This window comes from Cervus canadensis, chromosome 33 (assembly GCF_019320065.1).
Source record: "Cervus canadensis isolate Bull #8, Minnesota chromosome 33, ASM1932006v1, whole genome shotgun sequence".
Classification (NCBI taxonomy): Eukaryota; Metazoa; Chordata; class Mammalia; order Artiodactyla; family Cervidae; genus Cervus; species Cervus canadensis.
In genome coordinates this window covers 37,301,632-37,325,940 of record NC_057418.1, presented here as the reverse complement: position 1 = coordinate 37,325,940, position 24,309 = coordinate 37,301,632, and the positions used below count along the sequence as shown (strand labels likewise).

Below are 24,309 nucleotides of genomic sequence, written 5' to 3'. Positions count from 1 at the left end.
GGAAGAGGCTCCAGGCCTGTCCTCAGCCCGGAGAACCTTGCTCGCTTTTAAGGTCGGGAAAATGCCCACGAAGCACCCATGGAACGAGGACGCCCACAGGCCAGGTGGCTGCAAGCGTTTCTTCTCTGGACGCCAGCCGCCCGTCAGGCGCTCACAGGCCTCGGGCTCCATCTGGCAGGCCCCCGCCCGCTGCCCCTGGCAGGGACCCCGCGTCCTTGTCCTCGTGCCCCTCTGTCCTGGCAAGGCCCCCATCAAGAATGGCACCCCGCTCTAGTCCCGGCCCTCGCGCCTGCCCTGCCTTTAAACTCGGGCCCTGGGCCCCCTCACTGACCCCTCACTAGCAGGGGTCATGGCCAAACCCCGGGTTTCCTGGTTCTCGTGAACCAGCTGCCTGGCCGGCTGCCGGCTCTTCTGAGTCAGCCCAGGACAATCACTCACCCCTCCAGACCCAGGAAGCCGGAGCAGAGAACCCAGCGCCGGCGCCTGCCAGCAGAGGAGGAGTTACTGGAGTTCAAGTTCTTGAAATGGTGCCTGCTTTGTAAGGAACGCAGGGTGGTCGGATGGCATCACTGACTCGATGGCCGGGAGCCTGAGCAAGCTCCGGGAGGTGGGGATGGACAGGGAGGCCTGGCATGCTACGGTCCCGGGGTTGCAGAGAGTCGGACACGACTGAGCGGCTGAGCTGACCCGCGAGGCCAGGCCAGCAGGGGTGGTGGCGTTGACAGCAGGGAGAGCGGGGAGAGTCACAGAGGTGGCGGCAGGGGCGGAGCGGCAGCTGAGACGCCAGCACAGTGGTCGTCGCGGCGGAGACGTTCTGGCGCTAACGGCACCGGTCGGGGCGGTGATGGTGGGAGCGCTGGTCTCGGCAGGAGGACTCACTAGAGATGCTCAGCTGCAGGTAACAACAACTCCCGGTGAAGCTCTCCGTCTCAGAGGACACGGCCGTGCGTCCCGGCCAGCTCTGATGCTGGAGGGCAGCGTGCCGGGCCGTGGGCGAGGGGAGGAGGGATGGCCCGTGCCCTGCCCTCCCCGTGGTCCGCGTGGCCCTATAACGGTTCCAGCAGCTGAACCAGCGGATGCGGCCGTCCCACAGTCTCGAGGACTGAAGGCTGAGTCCAGGCGAGGCAGGCGGGGTCCCCGAGGCCTCTCTCCTGGGCATGCAGACGGCCGTCTGCTGCTCGTGTCCTCACTGGATTGTCTCTCTGTGTGTATCTGTGTCCAGATCTCCACCTTATAAGGACACCCCAGTGCATTACGGCCCATCCTAATGACCTCATTTTACCTTACTTACTTCTTCAAGGCCTCGACTCTAAATGCAGTCAAGGCTCTGAAGATGCCAAGCTGTGGGTTCCAGGGTTCAGGCTTCCATCTGTAGCATCGTCTTCATCAGCCCCAGGTAGGGAACAGCCAGTGGGGTCAGCATCCTCTGAGATCGGGGATGGGGAGGGGTAGGTACTTGAATAAAACCAAGGTTATCTGAGGAAGGAAAAGAGGATAATGATGACTGTGTAGCCAAAAGTGTTGATCTCTCTGGTTTTCACTGTTTCCCCCTTAATTCTGGGGCTTTAAAACCAGAGTGCCTGCACGTCAGCGCACAGGCCTGGCCACCGCCCCCTGGAGAGAGGGTAGCGCTGAGGCTGAACCCTGGTGGGAATCCCCGTTCCACTTGCCCCCCCAGGATGTGCACGTTCCAGCAGGACACTGAGGCTTTCTTCCGGAGCCGTGAGCCCAGGGAAGTGGGCAGAGGGCCTGTTTCCCCAGCCTTGTCCCCCAGAGGACTGACAGCCTCTGTCTAACTCTGAAGCTCACAACACATCCATCCGCTCCAACCCAAGGCCCATGAAGGGGAATCTGTCTTCTGCAACCTGGCACATGGCTTTGCAGACACTGCCAAGACGTCCAGACCCTGGAGGAACCGTGGGCCAGAAGCACATTTCGGCTGCCAAGTGCTGGGGGGGTGGTAATGGGGACCAACCAAGGCCTACAGACCAACCAAAGATGCCCATGTGGGGGTCAGCGGGACACAGGAAATGCAATCGGAGAAAGCAGATGATGTGTGACCTTCCTTAAATTCTATCACAAACGTTCCCGTGTCCATAAAGCCCTTGCAGGAGTCTTGGAGAAAAGATACTTGCCAAGTGAATCCACCTTTAGAGGATCTGGGGCTTCTTCACAGACACATTCAAATATTGACACACGGAGGACGAGAAACCACGGCCCCGGGGGCTCTCTCCTCCTGAGTCACCACGTCCAGTGAGGCTGAAGACTCAGGAAAGCATGCAGACCAGGCTCGGAGATCCAGGACGGGGGTGCAGAGGCCCTTGTGGAGGTGAGAGGAGATCCCCAGGTTTCCCGACTCATGCCTCCTCCATCTGTGTGGGGGCGACCCCGGCAGGGAGGGTGGGCGGTGTCTGGGTTTGGGGTTAGAGGCATCAGAGCTGGTGGGGTGTCCTCGGAGCAGCACAGGGCCCCGTCCAGGGTTGGAGACCCTTGGCCTGGCCCGGGGGGCTGGCAGGGTTACGGTGTGAACTGGCTGGATCTTTCCAGTGCTGCCGCTGACCGGAGCCCCCAGGTCCGCTGCTGCAGCCGACTCTCCCCTGGGCTTCTGCCAGTGAGTCTCTGTCCTGGGCTTTGTCCAGTGGCCAAAGGGTTTTCCACCCGAAGCGTGACCTTACCGGTGGCCACGGGGGCCGCTGGAGCCATGAGGCTGGTGTACGGCTTGCTGGAGCCACACTAGATGCAGGGTCTTTTCCGTCCCGCCTTTGGGGTGATGGTCAATTTTCCCCAAACCCCTGGAGGCGGACAGTGACCCTGGGCCTCCCAAACCCAGCGTCCACCTCTCTGGACACAGCGCATGCATGCTGCACCTCGTGGAAGGGGCTGAGAGGGAGGACAACCAGCTCCAGGGGTCTCAGACCCCCACTACCTGCCCCCCAGTCCTGGCTGGAACCCCCGGGGTCTCCACAGAGGCCCTCACTCCGGAGACCGCCGTCCCCTGGGGCGGGCCCCTCCGGCTTCACTGACCCCTGGTCCGCTGTCCCCCAGTGAGAGAGCCTCAGCTTGGACCGTGCGCCCCTTCTGCTCACCGCCTTCCCTCCCCCGTGAGATGACTCCTTTGGCCTCTGCGTCTACCTCTCAGGCGTGTTTCTTTCTATTTTAACCACACGCTGAGTCGCCGGGTGTGTGGGGCTTTCAGTGGCGTCTCTTGGAGTCTGGCGGCATTGCTGGGAGGGAAGCCTTCTCTGGCCACTCGCGTCTCTGACACGCTGCCCTTCACCCTGGGCAGCTGAGACTTCCTGCCCGCCGCTTCCTGGCATCCTGCTGTCATTTATTTTGAGTTGTAAAAGGCAGGTTTCTCTTTTAAGCACATGTATTTAGATGGAAGTTTCTAGCAAGACATGTGTGTGGAGGTCCTGCTCAGTCATGTCCGACTCTTTTTGACCCCATGGACTGTCACCCACCAGACTCCTTATTCCATAGGGTTCTCCAGGCAGGAATGCTGGAAAGAGTTGTCCTCCAGGGGCTCTTTCCCACCCAGGGGTCAAACCCGTGGCTCATGTGTCTCCTGCATTGCAGACAGATTCTTTATCCACTGAGCCACCTGGGAAGCCCCCGTCTTAAATAACGCTCTCATAATTCCATGAGTCAGTTTCTGGATTTTCTTATTCTTTTCCATGAATTAATGTTTCTCTCCCTATTCCAACACTATGCTAACTGGCACACTTCGTTATATTTATCCCCAGGCACTTGTGTCTGTAAGAAAAAGATGTTATCATTAGTGACCTTCATTCACGATGTGTGGTATATAACATTGCACTTAATATTCTGCACTGATTTTCTACCAAAAACCAGACCAATGGCTTATTAATGATAAGTTTATAGATTCTTTGAGTTTTATATGTAGACAATTGCATCCTTCTTAAGTATAATACCTTAAAATCTTGCTTTCCGATCCTTACACATACACTTTAAAAACAAGCCCAAACCAAATTTCACAGGTTAAAATCTCAGGGCAAGGCTGAATGGAAACGTGAGGCCAGCCACGCTCAACTTAGGCGAGTAGTCCTGAGATATTTGCTCTCGTGTGTAACAGCTGCCGTAGGACCTGTGGGATGTGACGTATCGGGTTTAGAAAGCTGTCTTCCATTTGGATTGCCATAAACTGTATTGTCATCAACCTGGACACTTTTGAGTGGAAAAGGGGTCCTTTTGTTTCACAAGTGCAGCATTTGAAAACAGGTCCATCCTGAATAAGGCAGAGTTTATGGTTATAATGATATTGATGCTTTATTATTAAACACACATCAAACACAATTGAGTCTAGCATTAATTGAGTTGATTATATGGAATTTCTCCTTTAAACTTTTTCTGTTGTTAATTGGGGCTTCTCCTGTGGCTCAGCGGTAAAGATCCGGCCTGCAGTGTGGGAGAGCAGCAGGAGCCCTGGGCTGGGCCCTGGGCTGGGAAGATCCCCTGGAGCAGGAAACGGCAACCACTCCAGTGTTCTGGCCTGGAGAATTCCATGGGCAGTGTTAACTGATTTTTGGCAACCTCGCATTCCTGGGATAAGCTGTATGTGGTCCTTATGTATTTTATTTTTTACAGAATACATTTGCTTTGTTTGTTATTAGATGCAAAGGATTTTAGCATCTGAGTTTCTGACCAAGGTGGAGTTTAATTTTCAATTTTCATGACATCTTTGTGCAGTGTTTGTTAGCCTTGTCAATTACAACAGGGAGCTTACTTTCTACATTCTAGTTAGTGTAAGATTAAGTTATTTCTTTTTTGAATATTTCCTTGAATTTACCAGTATATTTATTTAAAAGTGGTGTTCTTCTCTTGTTGAAGGATTTTTAACTGCGGGTTAGATCATCTTTACAGAAGATTGTTTTCGCTTTCAGTAAGTCTCTTATGTTACGCTTTTCTGGAAAGTTGTCAATTTAATATGTTTTCAAATTTAATGTAATAAAGCTTTTCATAACATTAATCTCGGCAGCATTATAGCTGTGTTTCTTTTTAATAACCTTGTGGTTTATTTATACCATTTCTATATTTTTCTCCATCTATTTACTAGCTGTGTAAAATCACATGTATTAGTTTAGCTTTGTTTATCTTCTCTGTTGTAAGGTCACTTTGTTTATTAGTTTCTGTTTGTCTTTCTATTTGACTTTCCTTTCCTTTCTTCAGGATTATTCTACATGCACTTCTCATTAATATTTAGTCATTCTTATATTTTTTGTAAGCCTTTGAGCCTATACATTTTCCTTAAAGTACTGTTTTAGTTGAACACTCAAGTTTTAGTATGTAATTTTCTTTTGTTTGTTTGTCCATGCAAAATATTTATTAATTTTCCCTTGTGATTTCTTTTTCAACCCATGATTTATTTTAAAATGTACTTTTAAATTTCCAACTCTATGAGATTTTATATGATATAATTTCAGTTATATATCTGGTAGATAATGTTATTTATATAAAATCGGTTCCTTCACCTTATTAAAGATTTGTTTCATGACTGATACGTCATCCGTTTTTTAATGTTCTGTGGTTATGGTTTATTCATGACTCTGGGTGTTCTTTAGGTTACTGTTTCTGAATGTTTTTCGTATCATCTATATTCTTACCTGGTTTTCTGTTCTCTGGGAGTTTTAGTAAAATCTTCCACTACATTGGTATTTCTCCAGTTTATGTCAGGAATTCTTTCAATTTTTGTTTCATGTGGTTTGAGGTTATTTTACTCAATGCGTACAATTTTCAATGTAAATATTATTATTTGTAACTTAACTTGTAGCTTAAACATTACTCATTACATAGTGACCATTCCTCTAATAATGCATCTTCTTTTATTTAAAGTCTGTTTTATCCAGTGCTAATACCAGCATGTGCTGTTGAATCTAACATTCCTGTGAGTCTCCATGTGCCTGGTACACCTGTCGTCACCCTTCGTTCCAATGGCAGATGCTTGTTTCACCCACGGTTCAGCTTGAGGACCGAGGCCTGCGTCCCCCGAGCTGCCGGTGGGGTCCATCTCTGGCAGCTCCAGCAAGGCCCCTTGTGGGGAGTTTCCTTCTGACAAACAGATCCGGTGCCAAAGCTGGCACGGCCGTCTGGGGAGCAGTCCGTGCCCCCGGCCAGTCAGCACAGGGGGAAAAGTCCTGCCCTCCGTCAGCCTCAGGCTGTTTGGAAGAGACTCCGTTACTTAGGTGCAGAATCAAAAAGATATATTATATATACATAAAAATACGTGTCCCGTGAAGACCCTCAGAGTTTGGGCTCTGCAGCACCCTCCTTCACTGCCCTGCAAGTTCCGGCTGCCTCAGTCTCCCTGAATGTCCAGCCCTCTCCTCGTCTCAAGGAGGCAGTGAGGTTCTGTGCGGGGCCCTTTCTGCACCAGACTATAGAAAGGCTGTCAACCAAGGCATGTGTTTCACTGGGGCCAGTCGATGGGCCAGGGAAAGCTGGCTTCAGGGACTCATTTAACTAAGTCCAGCTTCTGAGTTTCCCAGTATTTCCAACTCTGTGTGTGGGGGGGGGGGGTGGGTGGGTGGGGGGGCTTCCCTGGTGGCTCAGATCGTAAAAATACACCTGCAGTGTGGGAGACCTGGGTTCGATCCCTGGGTTGGGAAGGTCCCCTGTAGACGGAAATGGCAACCCACTGCCGTATTCTTGCCTGAAGAATCCCATGGACAGAGGAGCCTGGAAGGCTACAGTCCATGCGGTCACAACGAGTCAGACACGACTGAGTGACTAAGCAGGTCGCAGCACATTCACACAGACACACACGCACACACACTTATACCCATGTTAATACACAAGCATATATTTATCTAGAATTTTTGATTAATTATAACGGGAGAGTTAATTGGAATATCTAATCTACCATTTTGCTAGAAAAAAATTTTTAACTTTTCATTCCTTTAAGCTCAGACAAAATTTATTTCAGTGATGAGATGGAGCTTTGATTTTGTTATCATTCCAAACCAGGCCTCTCTCACTGATTGCAGGTTTCACCTCTACTTGTTAAACAATTAATTGCCATAACACTTGCACCTGGTTAATTTGATTTTTCATCTCCATTAGACTAAACAGAGGGATACTGGCAAAGCCGCGAGAGTCAGTCATCGGGAAACTTTCTAAAATAAACACAGGAAGGGCCAAACAGCTGAGATGTATTTCTAAAATATACAAATACAAAGAGGTCCTTAATTCTGGTACCTAATGCTGGAGAAAGCAATTAGGATCAAAGTTATACTCTTCAAATTATGGTGTATTAAAATTCAGGCTTTTAAAAGAAACGAGGAACCTGTGTTACCAAATCAAGTCTTACTGGCCTCTGCCGCAGCCCCAGTTGACGCTGTCCGCCTCGGTGGGGAAGGGTCCTTTTTCTGCTTGGAAACTGAAGCCGAAGAGAGCGTGGCTCAAGCTCTGCCCACCGGCCACAGCACGGAGACGTGGGCACTTAGCCAGATCAATCCGCCCCCCTCCCGGTGAGGGGGCTTGGTTCTAAAGCGTGAGGACACCGGGATGAGTGAGCCCACTCACGGGAAACCGATGTGTTTGACACTCACCCTGGGAAGGGGCGGGCTTTTTAAGGGAGTGGGATGCCACCGTTTTTTTATCCGTTTTTGGTCTTTAATGCCTGGTCCTGACCAAGGTGGGTGTGTCATGTAATTGTCTAACGTAGTAAAACCAGCACATGATGAGACTCGGGGTCTGTTGGAGGTCAGATTCCTTGCCATCTTGGTCCCAGCTGACTCTATCTGTTTTTCATTGGTGTTTGTAGCTCCCTTTCTTATCTCTGGATCCTTTAACTTAAAAATGTGTGCTCACCCCTGCTAAAGGTGAGGCCCGCAGAATTGTGAGCAAAACTGGATGCAGTTCCGGGGGCTGTAAGAGCTGGGACTCTGTAATATCATTTTCTCCACAAAATGTGGGTGCTTGTTGCCTACTGGCAGTTTATTGGTGACAGATTACATAATTAGTCTCCCTCTTTTCATGTAAATTCCACAGATTTGGTTTAGTTGTCAAATGAGGATATAACCCTTAGGTAGGAACCTCAGAGCTTTTTGTATAATACTTGTCAAAATTATCAACTTTTTTCAAATGCAGTATTTAACTTTTGAAAATAGCAAACAAAATGCTAAGGCATTTCTCTGCAAAGTGGAATGTCATGTTAAAATGTAATGATTGGCACAATAATTTTTCTGTACTTATGTTGTTTAATTATAGTTAATGTTGCAGTAAGCATCGCAAACAAGACTTATGAAGAAAGAGAAGGCCGGTCAGCTGGACCCAGGGAGACAAGTGGATAAAATGAGAGAGCGGTGGTCATCCCGAATTTGGCAACGGAAGGATTAGACTGAGACACAATATTTGTCAAAATGTAAAGTATTTTGCAAATGAAATTTGTAAAGGTTGCATCAAGTTAGAGAATATGTTTCTAGGAAAAAATACAAGTGTCATGGATATATAATTAATTCTGACAAATTATCTTTAATTTAGTTGAAGTTTCGACCATGTCAGTAACAATGTCTCAAACAACCTGTTTCAAGTGTTATTTTCTCCAGGGTGGATAATATAAAATGCTTTGCAGAGGTTCATCTGACCATCCAGTCTTAGAAACATCTCAATATCAGGGTGCCGTGTCCCCTGCAAAAGAAGGGAAGATTTTGCAACCAAGTGGGAGGTGGGTTGGAAAGGAAAGACCAGGCTTTGTTAGTCCTACCCCATGGGGGCAACTGAAGAGCTACTGGGATTTGTGAAACTGTGATTTATAAAGCCAGCTGCTTGATGGCACGCACCCCCTCCAGGAAAATCGCATGTAACGCTGAACCCCTCCCCGCCGCCACTTTGGAAGAGCTCCTCCGAGTTAGCTGAGATGCTGTCTTCCAGGCTATATACGCCTCATTTTGCCCCAAATAAAACTTAAATCTCACCTCTCACATTGTGCATTGATTTTAGCCGACAATAATATGGCTTCCCCTGGTGGCTCAGATGGTACAGAACTGCCTGCATTCAGGAGACCCAGCTTCAATCCCTGGGTCAGGAAGGTCCCCTGGAGAAGGAATGGGACCAGCCTCCAGTATTCTTGCCTGGAGAATTCCGTGGACAGAGGAGCCTGATGGGCTGCAGTCCATGGGGTCCCAAAGAGTTGGACACGACTGAGTGACTCACACATACAGTAAGAAACATATATATATTTGGTCTTCATTTCTGTTTCTGGCACAGAATTTTTAAACCCTTGGAATTTCCTCTAATAAGAATTATAAAGGTGTGTTTTGTTATGTTAATAAAACAACTTTTGGAAAGCCCCTGGGGTGGGGCTTGTTGCCAGCAGAGAGGGCTGAAACTTGCAATCCCACCTCCCAGTCCTCACCCAACCTCTGGGGAAGGCAGAGGGGTAGAGGTTGAGTTGGATCACCAACTGCTAATCTTGATTAACTGTCCCTGCCTGTTAAAGCCTCCATAGAAACCCAAAAGGACAGAGTTGGAGAGCTTCCAGGTTGGTGAACATGGGGGACTTGCAGGGTGGGTCCCCGAGAGCGCATGGACGCTCCACACGCTTTCCCCCACTTTGTCCTTCGCATCTCTCAGCTGCTCCCGGGTCTCACCCTTTTATAACAGATCAGTCATCAGTCATCTAGTAACCGGAATGTTGGTCTGAGTTCTACAAGCTGCTCTAGCAAATTAATCCAATTCCCAAAAGGCACTATGCGCCCCTTCACCTCTCTGGAACATTTCCTGGGAGCGTCTGGCCTGGGTCTCCTGGGCCACTGTCCTCAGCAAAGTCCCCGAATAAACACATTTCCTTTTTATTCTTAACTCAACATTACTGAGGTAGCTTTATTCACTAAAATGTACCTATTTTAAGTACAAAGTTTGGCGTATTTTGACAAATGTATGTATTTATATAAACATCATTACAATGAAGATAGAGACATTTTTCATCAACCTCAAAAATTCCTCTCTAGCCAATCACCACTGCACGCTATTGGCTCCAAGAAACCATGGACACCACTTCTATAGGCAGAGATTAGAACTGACCTTGGAGTCTCATGTAAACGGAATCATGGTGTGCGCTCTTTTCTGTTCTTTCCGTCATCCTTATGACTTAGAAATGTGTCTTTGTTGCTCCTGTTTCAGTAGAAATCTTTGTGACAGCGCACCACGTGGATGCAGCATACCTGTTCATCCATTCGGCTGTAGACAGGCCTTGCGGCGTTTCCAGTTTTAGCTCATAAATAACATTTCCATGGGCCTTTGTATACAGACCTTTGTATGGATGCTGTTTCTTTTCCTCTTGGATAAGTAACTGGGAAGGTCATTGCTGGATCACATTTTAAGTGTATTTTTAGCTTTAAAGGAAACTACCAAGCTGATTTTTTTAAAGAGGTGTCACTAAGTTACATTTCTACTGGGAACAAATGAGAATTCTAGTTCCTTATTTTAACCCTTCAATTCTCAGTATTGTCAGTCTCTTTAATATTGGCCATTTTAGTTGATAAGTGATATGAGGTGTTAGTTACCTCCTTGTGCTTTTATATTTGCATGTCCCTGGTAAATAATGATGCCAAGCGCTATTTCACAGGCTTGTATCCCATCCACATATCTTCTCATGTAAGCGTTTGCTTGAATTTTTCCTTCTTTATGTTGGCTTGTTTGTCTTACTCTCTCGTGTGATTTCTCTGTCTCTTCGGAGATGCCTTTCATACTGATGTGGGGAAGGAGAGCCACAGTAGTTCAAAGCAAGGAGCAAGCAGCTTAGGGTTTGTCCTAAAACAGGAGAAGTGCGGTAATGTTATTTCAGAATAGTCGAGAGGAACAATGACGTGACATGCTTCCAAGTCACTGTGTGCTTATCTGAGACAGAGGTATAATGGGAAAAGCGCTCGGCCAGGAAACCAAGACTCCAGCGTCTAAACTGGAGAGACAGCAGCGAGCGTGGCCTCGAGGGTCTGGGAGGCGAGGAGGAAGAGCTGGAGCTGGAGTCGCCTGGCTGGAACGGAGTCCGTGCCGCCAGTTTCTGCCTGGGCAGACAGCTTTCCTGCCTCTCAACGTCTTCCTTTTTATGACTGGAAGAGTGTCTTTTGGGGTTAGTGTGAGAAACAGTTTATGCAAAACACTGAGCGCATAGTGAGTCTTTGATAAACAGCACTCTTCACTAGCCCCATGGTGCCGTCAAACGATCTGTGGAGACTAAACAGATTTAGGATCAAGGTCCTTAGCCCTCCGAGGTTTCACCTTCTACAGCTGGGATTTATTGAGATGCTTCCCTTGTGGCTCAGCTGGTAAAGAATCCGCCTGCAATGCAGGAGACCTGGGTTCGATCTCTGGGTTGGGAAGACCCCCTGGAAAAGGGAAAGGCTACTCACTGCCGTATCCTGGCCTGGAGCATTCCATGGAGTCTATGGGGTCACAAAGAGTCAGACACGACTGAGCGACTTTCACTTTAGACTTTTTCACTAAATGGAACAGGGAAGTAAATGATGTTTAGTCCCGTGAGCTAAAATTTCCCTGAGGCTCAATACAAGAGAATAACTTGAGGAAACTGAAAATATGGTTTTATTCACCATATTCTTAAATTTCTCAAATACTTAAGTAACATATTTGTACATTCACCTAGTATTTTATCCATGCAAAAAGGAGAACAAATCAAATTATGCTTGTCACTAAAAAAATGAGTTAAAAAACAGACCTAAAATATGTTTCATCTAAGGATGCTCATCTTGATGCCATTAAGTTTATTTTCTGTGGTACTTCTTTTGTGAAGCATTTACAATCTTCGGTCTCTCTGATTTCTTCCTGTTAATTTGCTGATGGTTTTGAGGCCTGTTTTTGTGCTTTGCGCATGAATAACTATTAAACCAGCAAAGCAAAATGTAAACTATAGTTTTTCTTATAGGGAAATTCTAAACCCTAAAACAAACCCCAAAATAGCTAGAAAGAAATCCATTTTAAGAGTTAAGTCCTAAATTGTTTACTAATCAAAAAATGAAGTATATTTACGTAAGACAAAAGATTAATAATTTGATTTTAGCATTTGAATTCACACATGTCTTTGTTATTTCAATTCAATTATACCCTGAAATGTGATAGGGCAAGTTTTTGAAACAGACCCCAACTCTACCCAAAACCCCAAATGCTCTTAGTCATGATTCTTAAGTAAAAGCCATTTTGAGCTTTCATAGAGTTAACTTTAACTTTTACTTTAACTTTTTTCTTTCTTCTCCCAACCTTCAGGGATGTCAGATTAACATTATTATTTTTGAGAAGATGATATTGCTTTGAAAGTCTCATTAGTTCAGTTCTGTTCAGTTGCTCAGTCATGTCTGACTCTTTGTGACCCCACGGACTGCAGTATGCCAGGCTTCCCTGTCCATCACCAACTCCCGGAGCTTACTCAAACTCATGTCCATCGAGTCGGTGATGCCATCCAACCATCTCATCCTCTGTCCTCCCCTTCTCCTGCCTTCAATCTTTCTCAGCATCAGGGTCTTTTCCAATGAGTCAGCTCTTCCCATCAGGTGGCCAAAGTATTGGAGTTTCAGCTTCAACATCAGCCCTTCCAATGAATATTCAGGACTGATTTCTTTTAGGATTGACTGGGTGGATCTTCTTGCAGTCCAAGGGACTCTCAAGAGTCTTATCCAAACCACAGTTCAAAAGCATCAATTCTTTGGTGCTCAGCTTTCTTTATAGTCCAGCTCTCACATCCACAAATGACTACTGGAAAAAACAATAACTTTGACTAGACAGAACTTCATTGGCAAAGTAATGTCTCTGCTTTTTAATATGCTGTCTAGGTTGGTCATAACTTTTCTTCTAAGGAGCAAGTGTCTTTTGATTTCATGGCTGCAGTCACCATCTGCAGGGATTCTGGAGCCCAAGAAAATAAAGTCTGTCACTGTTTCCATTGTTTCCCCATCTATTTGCCATAAAGTGATGGGACTAGATGCCCTGACCTTAGTTTTTGAATGCTGAATTTTAAGTCAGGAAGTTGGAAGGCCAGGATGGAAGGCCAATCTTATTCTTTATCAAATATTTAGGCTATTTTTTAAGGGTAAGATTTTTGTTTGTTTCTTTGTCTTTAAAGTATTCACATTGAAGTTAGTGCAGAAACATATGGTTATATGACAGTGAGAGCTTTCAATGTATATCCAAGGCTAGGTGTTGATCTGGTCTGTAGGTTCTGGTCTGATCCCATCTGGTTCTCCTCTTCACGGTTTATCACTGGAGCCTATGGATTCTTCCACAAAACATTGTCAAGGTCAAGGTCAAAAATAGCAGAATCCAGAGCACCTGAACGTGTGAGTTGAAGGACAAGAGATGTTTTTAGGATTTTTTGTTCATTTGTATCAACAAACATTATTTCAGTGTGAATCCATGCAGCTTAAAACTACTTCTAATATTTTTTAAATTGTTGCTAAAATACCTGGAAGAGAAACTACTTTGTGATTGCCTACCACACATTCTCTGAATCTAGCCCTTTTTATCCCATTAAACTATGCTTTTGACAAATTAAGCTTTGTTAGAAATCCAGTCATCCCTGTAGAGCAGAACAGATCGTTTGCTTTTTCCTCAGAATACCACACATTTATTCTTATTGATTGAAATAAAACTCTGTACTTTCTCCGATTATCTAAATTCCATCCCAGGAGAGACGCCAATTCTTCCAGGAAGGCTTCTCTAATCCAGCCTGGCCCTTCTCTGTGGTCATCTCTCAGGTCATCTGTCCTTCTCTTTTAACCATTTGCTCACTCTTTTCAAACCAGTTGTGAACTAGTGTTTAAACTAGTGTTTAAACATTTTTAGTGATGTCACCATGTGTGAGGTTCCTGTTTTCTAGTCCTCTGACTGGTTACAGCAGATGAACCACATATGTTCATTGGATGCATCGACTGTTGCAGAAAAGTAAAAGAAAGATGTATTATCTCTGATACCAAGAGGTTTGTGATCTGAGAGTTTAAAGTTCAGCTTCTAGGACACTCTATTAAAACATCAAGCTGTGAGTGCCAAGTGTGGAATAAAGGCAGTGTGACTGGGATGTCATAGGGGAAAGAGGTTCTCAGGGTCAGAGAGAGGCAGGAGTCCAGCCCCAGCTGGGTGTCCATCTGCACGGACCCCTCCTGTCTATGTTTGCATTCACCCATTGAAAGCCTGAGCAGGCTGTCGTGATTGAGGTATCTGTGTGGGCGTACAGGAGGGATGGGCCAAGGGAGAGACAGGAGGAATCACTAGGAATCTGTTAGAACAGCCTCATCCTTGAGGGGTCGATTGATTGACATCGGTGGCCCAGCCGGTAGAGAATCTGCCTGCGGTGCGGGAGACCTGGGTTGATCTCTGGGTCAGGAAGATCCCCTGGAGAAGGGAAGGGCAACCTACTCCAGTATTCTTGCCTGGAGAATTCCATGGACAGAGGAGCCTGACAGGCCGCAGTCCATGGGGTCACAAGGAGTTGGACACGCCTGAGCGACTTTCACTTTCACTTTTTAGGTGATTTGTAAAAGCACAAATTTAAACCTGTCAGTCTGTTGTTGTTTCGATGCTCAGTCGTGTCCAACTCTTCGCGACTCCATGGACTGCAACACGCCGGGCTGCAGTCCATGTGGGTTGCAGGTCTATACCTACATCATAAAAACGTTAGTAAATGCTGTGCATTGAAAACACTTTAGAAATCAATGGATTTTAGTTAGCACCAAATCCAAAAATGAACTCATCAACTGTTACGTTTGTTGTTTTAAGTAGTAGTCATAAAATGGTTTTTCTAGGGCAAAGTGGCAATGGAATATGGTCTAAGGGAATTAAAGTTGAGGAATATTTTATAGAAAGCATTCGGAGTTTAGTACAAAGACATACACGTACAGGTTCTTAGAACCTATCTCTATCCACCTATCATCTACCTATCATCTTCCAATTATCTATCTATCTATCTATGTATCTTCCCCGATGGCTCAGTGGGTAAAGAATCTCCCTGCAATTCAGGAGACACAGGCTTGATCCCTGGGCCAGGAAGATCCCTTGCAGGAGGAAATGACAACCCCCTCCAGTATTCCTGCCTGGGAAACCCCACGGGCAGAGGAGCCTGGTGGGCTATAGTCCATGGGGTCGCAAAATGTTGAACACAGCTGAGTGACTAAACACAGACACTACCTGTGTATCTGTTCATCTGTCTGTCATCCACGTGTTTGTATCTTCAGAACACCACCAATCATACACATCGTAAGCCCCCTAAAAGAAGGTTCCCTCATCTGAGAAAGACCCTCAACCCTCTGAACACCAGCTCAAGTGCATTCATGCTAAGCCACCTGCCGTCGCCTTTTCCAGAAGGCGAGTGAGAAGTCGGGTGTCAGAGCCCAGAGGCGCCACCCGGCACTGATCGGGTGGTTGCCTTGGAGAAGCTCGTTGGTTTGCAGCCCACTTCACCTGCTCAAGGCCATGGCATAGGGGCAAATCAAAGGATGATTTCTGGAATATGCTTAAAGATAATCCAGGGGTGGGAGGGGCGGTGGTCGGGGGTGTCGGAACAACCAGCCTCATCATAGCCACGTGCTGTGTCTGCGGGGGTCACTGTGGTGCTGTGTTCCCCGGTCCCCGTGTTTGGAAGCTTGGATAACCGTCCGTGCAGTTGATGGGGTGAGGGAGGGGGAGAAAGGGCGAGGAAGGTGAACTGCCAGACGCTGCCCCGCGGCGGTGACTCACACCTTCAGGGAGGGTCAGAGCCACGGAGACAAGCGCCGTCCCTGGAGCCACAGTGGGCTGGGGGTGCGCTGGCCCTGGCTCCTGGAAAGGACCGCAGCGGCTCATGGGCCCGCACGCCGCCCTGGGGAGGCCCTCCGTCCCCGCAGGCCATATTTCAGGGCGATTCCCCGAGATGCCGGCGGGTCCCTGCTCAGCCCTCCCTGCTCAGCCGTCCCCTCGCAGCTGGAGATTTACGGCTACGGCGGCAGCCGTAACACAACCCCGTTACCTGCCCGCAGGTCTCTCCTCTGTGTTTGCCAACTGACTTACCAAATGGAAACCCGGCCGGCGCGATGCCTTCAGGGCCTGATCTTTCTGCACCCGTATTTGCGTTTCCCCCCTTTCCCAAGTTTGAAAGCAAATACTCCACGAATGTCAATTTGGTACTTGCAATTTATCCGTTTGGCCATTCTGCACTGTTTCTTCAGCCCAGAACGGTGAAAATTAATATCCACGTTAAACATTTTTAGCCTTACACATGTGTCAACTTAAACAGTTTTATTCAAGATACCACCCTCCTAAAAGAGGAACCCCTTCTAGACAGTGGAGGCCACTAACATTTTCACCAACTCAGGTCATACTGTTGATGTCAGAAGCATCTGCCTACAGAGGTCTCGCCATTCCAGAAACATAACTCGGGTGTCAGAACAAACACCACGCACCGTGGGCTTCACCAGCACACGTTTCTGTCTCAGAGCCTGGAGACTTGACGGCCACGATCTGGGGGTCAGAGGTCAGCTCCCCGAGGCCTCTCTGCTGGGCATGCACATGGCCACCTTCTCCCCGTGTCCTAATGCGGGCATAAGTGTGTGTGTCCTGAGACCCTCCACCTACAAGGACACCAGTCTTGCTGGATCAAGGCCCACGCTGATGGCGCTGTTTTAACCTAATCACCACCGTAAAGACCCAGTTTCTAACCTGGCCAGGTTCTGGGGTGCGGTGGGGACATCACCCAGCCCATGACGATCACCAAGGCATTTGTAGAAAAGGCAACAAGGAGGACGTGGGGGGTAACCCCTCAGAGCCCCCCCACCCCAGGGACATAGACTTACTGCTTTCTAATTATTGATATTAAATGACTTCTGAGTAAAATCATAACAAGTGCTCTTCATAGAAAACCAAACAGAAGTAAAGAAGAAAATGAGTATTGCTTGTAAATTCCATGACTCTGCTAGGATGGCTATTAACATCTGATGAAGTTCAATACTGAAAGTGAAGTTTACACTGCTGTTCTCTATCTAAAATGTTCACTTACTAATATATTCATAAGGATGTTCCTACCATGTTAGAGTTCCTTTGAACACATCAGCTCTAATATTTACAGTCTTCTATTATATGGCTATAGTAAAATTTATACAATACTCTGCCAATTTAGGCATTCATATTCTTTCAAAATTAGCTCTATGACAAATAATGTTGTAATATACATCTGAGTGAATAAACGTTTTTCTTCACTTATTGGTATTTTATTTGGATACCTTCCTAGAAGCCATTAGGTCAAAGAACACGGCTTTTTTAATGAAAATGGACACATATTGTGAAATGATTTTCCAGAAAGAGTATGTTAACAAGTTTTTCACTGAAAAAATGTAGTACCTGTCTCACCACACACACCCACACATACTCAAACACACACTCACGCTAGCCATGAGGAATATAATTTTCAATTATTTGCTAACTTCATAGGTACACACAGTATTAGATTACATTTTCTGCACATGTTGCTGTGAATTTTGTTTCTTTTTAACCATTTTAAGTTGCTTACGCACTTTCTGTGAATACTTTATTCATGACATTTGTCAACTTTTAATGCAGATTTATTATCTTTATTAATTATTGCATGTTATTTATTTAGATATCATTGGAAATTATTTCCAGTTATAGTTTGATAGTAAACATGACTAAAGCTTAAATAATAACTTTTTTGTTTGTAAAATTAAATTGATGAATATTTCTTACTCCTTTTTGAGCTTATTTGGGGGAAGTTCTTACACATCTTGATTTAAGATTATTCTTCCATATTTGTGTCTGGTTCTGAAAAGGTTTCTGGTCTTAATCTTGGTCTGGGATTTACTTTGAAGAATGGCATTAAAAATAGATTTTATTTTTGTATAAAAAGCCATATTTTCTCAGTACAATTTCTTGAGTGATCCCTTCCTGATTCTTCCAAGTGAAATATAACAATTCTTTCATATATGAAAAGCATGTCTGAATACATGAAGAGCTGTCCACTCTTTTGATTTGTGCTCTGAACATGTCGCCATAAACGTCGTCGCTGTTTTGGAATCCTGAGCGGCGCCGAGCCGCGTTAGGAGGAGCCAGCAGCCTCGTCACTCACCCTCTGTCCTTCCCCGATTATCCGCGTGGCGACCGTTGGTGTGCCCGCCCGAGGTGCCTCTGCGTGTTCCCTGCAGTGTGGGGTGTGGTCGCCGGTGAAAAGACTGCAGAGCGGGCGCTGTCTCCCCCACCCTCTTCCAGACGTCACAGAGGCGTGGGTGAAGTCGCTGCCTGGGGACCAAGGCAGGCGGCAGGCTTTCCGACGCTGCTTATCCATCAGGTGTTGGTCAAGCGCCTGCTGCACAAAGGCCGAGCTGTAGACACAGAGGATCCAGCAGGACACAAAGCGGACCCCGAGATCTGCCCCACAGACCCTAAAGGAGCTCAGCAAAGCGTGTTGGGGGGTGACGGGCAGAGCTGTGGCTGGCGTCCCGGCTCAGGACGGTGAACCGGCGAGGTTCTCCCCACGCCGCATCAGTGACGGCCCAGCAAAGGGTGGGACAAGCCCGCCTCCCAGGGACAGCGTTTATGGGAGGAAACGCAAGTGCTGCAACTCAGTGGCGTTTGTTCTGTGTTGGGACAGCGCTGGTGATCAGAACTGAAGACAAATAGGCGGGGAAGGGCAGCAGGCCGCTGGGGTGGGGCTGGCATTTCAGGGTGAACATGAGGCCTGGGAAGCCGCGTGCAGGTGAGTGGTGGGAGCGGGCGCCCACGAGGAGCATGCGGATGGTTGTGCAGCTGTCCTTGGGGAGACGACCCGGGCAGGAAAGACGTGTGCAAAGGCCCCGGGCAGGCGTGTCTGGTGTGCAAAGGGGGACGGCACCGCTGGAGCAGAGGGAACAAGGTCAGAGAAAGAAGAGGAGCTTGGGTCTCCCACAGGAGTGTGGGAGCCGGTGGAGCTGACCAGGGTCATCAGCACCCACGCGGCCCCTGAGATCCCGAGTGTGTCCCTTTGGTGGGTCCCACCTTGAGGAACTGGAGCTGGTGTGAGCGGCCAAAGCAGTGGCGTGTGCATTATAAGGTAGTTTAGTAACAGGGAACTCTGTATAAACCGATGTCATCAGTCTTTGAGTGTGCGGTTTTGAATAAACTGACACCCACACTCGTGTTGTAAGCATGTAGATGTTGTCCAAACCCAGAGCCCCTCCGTCATCACACACACACACACACACACACACAGGCACACACGCATGCACGCCCCTCCCCGCACGTCCCCCTGGCAGTGCCTGGCCACCCCTGGTAAGGTCCCCAGTTGTGTCTGCCCGGATGGCTCTGTCCAACCTCTGCTTCCCCCGGGCAGTCAGCTGACAGCGCCCGGCCGCAAGGAAGCCTTGGGACCACGGGAAGCGCTGCCTCCCATCGCCCCCGTTACTGGGGGCCCCAAAACTCCTGACAAGTGGGGTGGGGCCCTCTTCCCAGGGGTCCACTCCCTGCCATTCTCACCGTGGCTGAACCCGCTTCCCACACCAACATCTCCATCAGTCAGGACCACATGGCGCGGGGCTGTTTCCTCTCAGATGCTCAGTGTCCCCGGCGGCCCCTGAGGGAAGGTCCAGCAGGATGAGGGCACCTCAGAGCGGGAGGGGGCCAGGGAGGGGAGACACCGAGGAGAAAAACGGAATTAAAGTGTTACTGATGTGCCCGAGGGCATGAGGAGAGGCTGCTGAAGAATCTGTTGGAACATTGGAAGGACCGGTCATGAGAAAAGCAAAGAAATGAAGAAACCGTACTTGCTTCATGTGTTGTGCTGTGTGGACAAGTCTGTGGCCTCATCAGATCCATTTTCACTTGTGTGCGTTGCAAAGTGTGCACGTCTCTAAGTGATGCATCTAAAACGATTAGCACTCAGTCACTCAGTCACATCCATCTTTTTGTGACCCCATCGACTGTAGCCCGCCAGGCTCCTCTGTCCATGGGATTTCCCCGGTAAGACTACTGGAGTGGGCTGCCATCTCCTACTCCAGGGGATGTTCCTGATCCAGGGACTGAACCCACATCTCTTGCTTCTCTTGCATTGGCAGGGGGATTCTTTACCACCGGGCCACCTGGGAAGCCCTTAAATTATACAGAACACAGATTACATGTGAATTACCCTTGCCATAATTCATCTCCTCTTCCCCTGTGCATTTTGACTACTGCCCTGTAGTCTTAATTACTTTCTAATTGACTTCTCTGTAAATCCAGTGTGCATTTTCATATTTTCTTGCCAACACCATTTCTAGATGTTGGAGATGCTGTTTATGAGCATAAACTAGTTTCTAACCCTTTCACGCTAGAAAGAGCTCTTATAGGTATCTGCTCTGCCTGTTCTCTGTGGTGGTGACCAGCCACGTAAGATCAGGGGATGTTTCCCCAGGAATGTGAATGCAGTGGAAGAGGCACCTGGGGGCACAGAGTGGCAGAGGCAGGCTAGACTTTGGTTTGAAGCTGCAGAGCATTCTAGGAGAGGCTCCCCATGAGCAGGGGAGCCTCTTGCCCCGGTTGTTGTAGTTGAGTCACTCAGTCGCGTCTGACTGTTTGTGACCCCAGGGACTGCAGCACGCCAGGCTCCCCTGTCCTCCACTATCTCCAGGAGTGTGCTCAAACTCAAGTCCATGGAGTCGGTGATGCCATCCAACCATCTCATCCTCTGTCACCCCCTTCTCCTCCTGCCTTCAATCTTTCCCAGTGTCAGAGTCTTTTCCATTGATTCAACTCTTCGCATCAGGTGGCCAAAGCATTGGAGCTTCAGTTTTAGCATCAGTCCTTCCAGTGAATGTTAGTCCTTTAGGATTGACTGACTTGATCTCCTTGCTGTCCATGGGACTCTTACAAAGGGGTTGGAATTAATTTCAGGAAAACTTGCTACGGAGGCACATGAGTCAAGACGTCTTAGAATCGGAGTAGAAGGTCTGTCTTTGAAGACGTCCTTTTCTCCCTCCCTGCTTTCTTCTCCGAGGTGCCTTTCCTCCGCGTGCCGCGCCTTGCCGTGTGATGACGCCACTCTGTTGCTGTCTCATCTCCAGGGAGGTCAGGACGGGCAGGCTGATCTGACCACTGAGCTCCTGGTTCATCGCATGGCTGGTGCAGAACAATGCTGCATCAGAGGTTTACTGTCGCAACTAAGCATGTGATATTGGGGGCAACATATCCGAATCTGTGTTCTGATCCAATCGTAAATAGAAACGTACGTGTGAGCTTCAGCCTTGAAGTACAGTAGAAATGCAGAGCTTGAGTTCCAGGGAAAAACACAAACCTAAGACTCGTCAGGCAGTGACGTCAGGAAAAGAGTCGGCTTTCCTTGGGCATAACCATATCATAAACCAAAAGACACTACAAGTCTTGTTTTGGAAAGCCTAGTATTGAGAGCAGAAATGAATCGTCTTGTGAGTCTGGCCGTGACCGTGACACCATCCTGCTTTCCCTGCCTCCTTGAAGACACTGCTGTTTTCTGCCAGCATCAGACCCTGTCCTCATCCTACTCTGCATCTGTGGAATTATGTTGCTGATTTTGCTCAGCGTGAATAAAGGTTTGGAGCTGAAATCTGAGTGTACAACTCATACCACTTGGCTTCCCTTGTTTTATGTTATTTGTATTATTAATAGAAAGTAAATGTTGTCAATCTCGACTTGTACATAATTTCACAACTTGCTGACTCCTGGATGTTGATAAAGAATAAATATTGATTTTCTTTTTTAAAAATGCGGGACAAAAAAAATAAACAGCTTTCTATTTTGATATACATATGGATCAAAGTCACTAGGAATTGGTGTTCTTCATAAAACATACTTCACTGTTTTTTCTCTTCTCCAAGGAGAATTGGTGTATAAACTGGAAACCTATCTTAAAATGTATCTACAAATAAAGCTGAAGTGGAAAATTGAGTCATTTGGCCGATTATATATTCCAAAACAACCGCTGTATCAGGGCAAGGCAAAGCACAGTGGGTGTTTGCACGATTGTCTCAGTTTGTCACGGAACATGGGGACTCCCACCTTTCTGCCCTTTGCCCCTTGGCTGAATGGAGTCAATTCTTCTCTGCGAGGCCTGGCTTCACCCAGCGGGATGTGACGACCCCAGGGGAGCAGGACTCAGTCGAGCTGCTTGTGGCCTCCCCGGTGTTGGTGCTGCTGTCCCAGGGCCTGGCTTCCTGGCAGGTGGAGCTTGTCTTCTAGGTTTCCTGCCTAACTCTTGGTCTCAGAGGCTCTGCTCACGTGAGAATCTGAAATGAGGCTCTTTGTCCTTGTAGTGTGCTTGTAACTGCTACTCATCTCTCTCCCAGAGGTGAATCTGTGGACCCAGGTGTGGGCCCCCCGGTAAATTCAGCACCATGCATTCTCCTCTGTGCCCACCTCCTCTCAGCCCCCCAACACACATTCCTTTCTTGAAGCAAGTCTAACAAGGAAATGTGCCAAGTCCTGACATTTGAATTTCAAATCTGGATCCTGAAAGCAAGACTCCAAAGATAGAGGAGTCAGAACAGTTGTGTTTGTGCCATGACTGGCTAAGGTTTCCTGAGAATTGGGGGGAAGGAGGGGAACCCAGAACTACATGCTGACGCATGCCCCTGAGCAGGGCCCTGGGACCCCGGCCCTGCCTCTCCGAGAGCCCGTGTTCAGATGAAGGAACTGGAGTCCTGAGCAGACTGAAGAGTCTGGAGACAGAACTGGAGCTCCCGCAGCTGATCCACAAGTAGAGACCAAGGTGGGGTCACGGGCTGACCAGAGCCTCAGAGTCGGGGTGGCCTGGTGCCCAGAGCCGAGAGCAGGCAGACGCACCGTCAGAGACAGGTTGGCAGCTGGACAGAGGAGGAGGCTGGAGCAGGCTTGCCGGGCCCGAGGCTGAGCAGGAGCGAGGCCATCTTTGCGGACACGGCCGGACCCGAGGCTGAGCAGGAGATCGTCTTTGCGGACATGGCCGGGCCCGAGGCTGAGCAGGAGCGAGGCCATCTTTGCGGACACGGCCGGACCCGAGGCTGAGCAGGAGATCGTCTTTGCGGACATGGCCGGGCCCGAGGCTGAGCAGGAGCGAGGCCATCTTTGCGGACACGGCCGGACCCGAGGCTGAGCAGGAGATCGTCTTTGCGGACATGGCCGGGCCCGAGGCTGAGAGAGTGAGGCCATCTTGGCGGACACAAAGATCCGAGCAACCTGAGGCCTGAGCACGGGATCGAAATATATTAGAGATAGAAGCAAGGCGCCCCGAGGCTGAGCAGGAGCGAGGCCATCTTTGCGGACACGGCCGGACCCGAGGCTGAGCAGGAGATCGTCTTTGCGGACATGGCCGGGCCCGAGGCTGAGCAAGAGTGAGGCCATCTTTGCGGACATGGCCGGCCCATGGTGACGTCCCGGCCAGGCAGGCACCTCCCCCTCCTGGCACCACGTGAGTAGGCCCGTCCTGTGGAGATCACAGGCGACCTCCGTAAACACAGATCTTGTTTCACCCATCCTGAAACCAGGGTTAAAAATTAAGTTACGAAGAGTAACGAAATGGGCTGTCTTTTATAACAAAGCTGTGGCCTGAGCATCCTAACCACTAGGATCTTCCTGCCACGAGGGTCATGCCCTCATGAACGGACCCCAGACTTGCCCAAACACCCTCCCCCTGGACACCGGTGAGGACTGTCAACCGCCGCCACGTGCCCCTTTGTGGGAGAATCCGGTTTTGTTGGAGCGTTTGTGTGTGGATCTGTCTGAATCGCCGCATGGTGATTAACCTGAAGACACTGCAGCTTTGCAGATCCAGCGCCTGCCCCTCCCCCAGACCCAGAAGGCCAGTAGCAGCTGGGGTGGACCCTTGTGCCAGTGGCGGGGTTGACCCTCGGGCAAGTGAGTCTACAAAAGGGAGGCTTGGGGGAGCCAAGACAGATTGCCACTTCCACCAGCCTGCCACGGGCCCAGCCCTGGGGAAGCAGGAGAAGGCCAGACCGGCCAGCCTGGCTCCCGTGAGTGGTGACGCAGCAGAGGGATCTATCCGTTTCGGCCACCAGGTTAGGAGGAAAAATCAGTCGTTCCTCTCAGATAGCAAGGTGTCTTAACCCACACGCACCCTGCAGGAGGGCTTCCCTGGGGGCTCAGCTGGTAGAGAGTCCGACTGCAATGTGGGAGACCTGGGTTCAATCCCTGGGTTGGGAAGATCCCCTGGAGAAGGGAAAGGCTGCCCACTCCAGGATTCTGGCCTGGATAATTCCATGGACAAGTCCATGGGGTCACAAAGAGTCGGACATGACTGAGCGATTTCAGTACCCTGCAGGAAGAGTGTGAAATGGCAGAGCTCACTCCAGGGATGACGCGGAGCTGAATCAGGGGGATGCTCTC

At 48.6% G+C, this 24,309-nt stretch overlaps 1 long non-coding RNA gene across 3 annotated transcripts; it reads left to right on the top strand.

The window, feature by feature from the left end:
* Positions 1-301: 301 nt before the first annotated feature.
* Positions 302-9,044, top strand: LOC122434092. Of its 3 annotated transcripts, none has more exons than XR_006267239.1 (4): positions 302-2,329; positions 4,849-4,900; positions 5,851-5,902; positions 8,227-9,044. It is a non-coding gene; the product is annotated as an uncharacterized LOC122434092 (long non-coding RNA). The 3 variants fall into 3 exon arrangements; XR_006267240.1 differs by lacking the exon at positions 5,851-5,902 and having other exon boundaries at positions 302-898; positions 1,301-2,329; positions 8,227-9,038; XR_006267238.1 differs by lacking the exon at positions 5,851-5,902 and having other exon boundaries at positions 8,227-9,038.
* The last annotated feature ends 15,265 nt before the right edge of the window (positions 9,045-24,309 follow it).